We start from the raw sequence: 874 nt of genomic DNA on the forward strand, positions 1-874 counted from the left end.
TCTGCCCTCTCCTCAATGGCAATCACTTTATCAGTTATGTGAGTGTGTGTATGTGTGTGTGTATCCATTGAAAGATGTATCAGAGACCAATCTATCTGTTTTTCTATATTATCTCTATCCATATGTGATTTTATTTTACATAGATAGCAATATGGTATAAACATTTTTCTCCTTTTGCTTTTTAATTAATATTATACCTTGTTCATAGTTTCATATCATTTTTTTTTCCATTGAGGAATATTATTTGCACATCTAGTACATTCCTAGGAGAAGAATCCTAGGATTTTCTCTCCTGAGTATTTTCATCTTGCTTCTTCATGGTCCAGGATGCCAGCTGAGGTAAGTACAATAAAACCAAATTGGTGAGATGGGAGATTATTCTGTCATTTTTCTACATCTCTGAGCTGTACATCAAATCTGGGGCTGATCACTCCATACTTGTTTAATCTGCCCATGAGGTTCCCAACAATTTTCCCAGTTCTATGATCATCAACAATTTCAAATTCGCCAATGTAACCATGGTTCATCGTTACAATTAGAAACTGGATGACTTTGGAGCATGGCCTGATAAGAACCTGGCATTTGCCTCTCTTTTCAGCATTGTTAATGCTCTTGAGAGCATCCACCAGGACATTCATGTGCACCATTATGGTGGCACAGACAGATGGTGGAAACAGTTTTCCTATCTTTTTTGAAAAACTGTTGAGCATTTTACTGTAACCCAAAAATGTATGGAGTACCTACCATGTTCTAAGTATTGCCTGGGAAGGAAAGATGAATATGACATGTTTCTGTCTCCCAGGGCTTATGTTCTGGTGGAAAAGAAGATATATCTCTGGGTGATTATAAAAAAGATAGGCTGTAGATGTGCTGT

The 874-nt window shown here is 37.0% G+C and overlaps 1 pseudogene; it reads right to left on the bottom strand.

Moving 5' to 3' along the window:
• Positions 1 to 302: 302 nt before the first annotated feature.
• Positions 303 to 647, bottom strand: LOC112855577 (small ribosomal subunit protein uS8 pseudogene; annotated as a pseudogene).
• Positions 648 to 874: the final 227 nt, after the last annotated feature.

Source organism: Puma concolor, chromosome B3 (assembly GCF_028749965.1).
Source record: "Puma concolor isolate L17-30 chromosome B3, mPumCon1.1.hap2, whole genome shotgun sequence".
Taxonomy (NCBI): domain Eukaryota; kingdom Metazoa; phylum Chordata; class Mammalia; order Carnivora; family Felidae; genus Puma; species Puma concolor.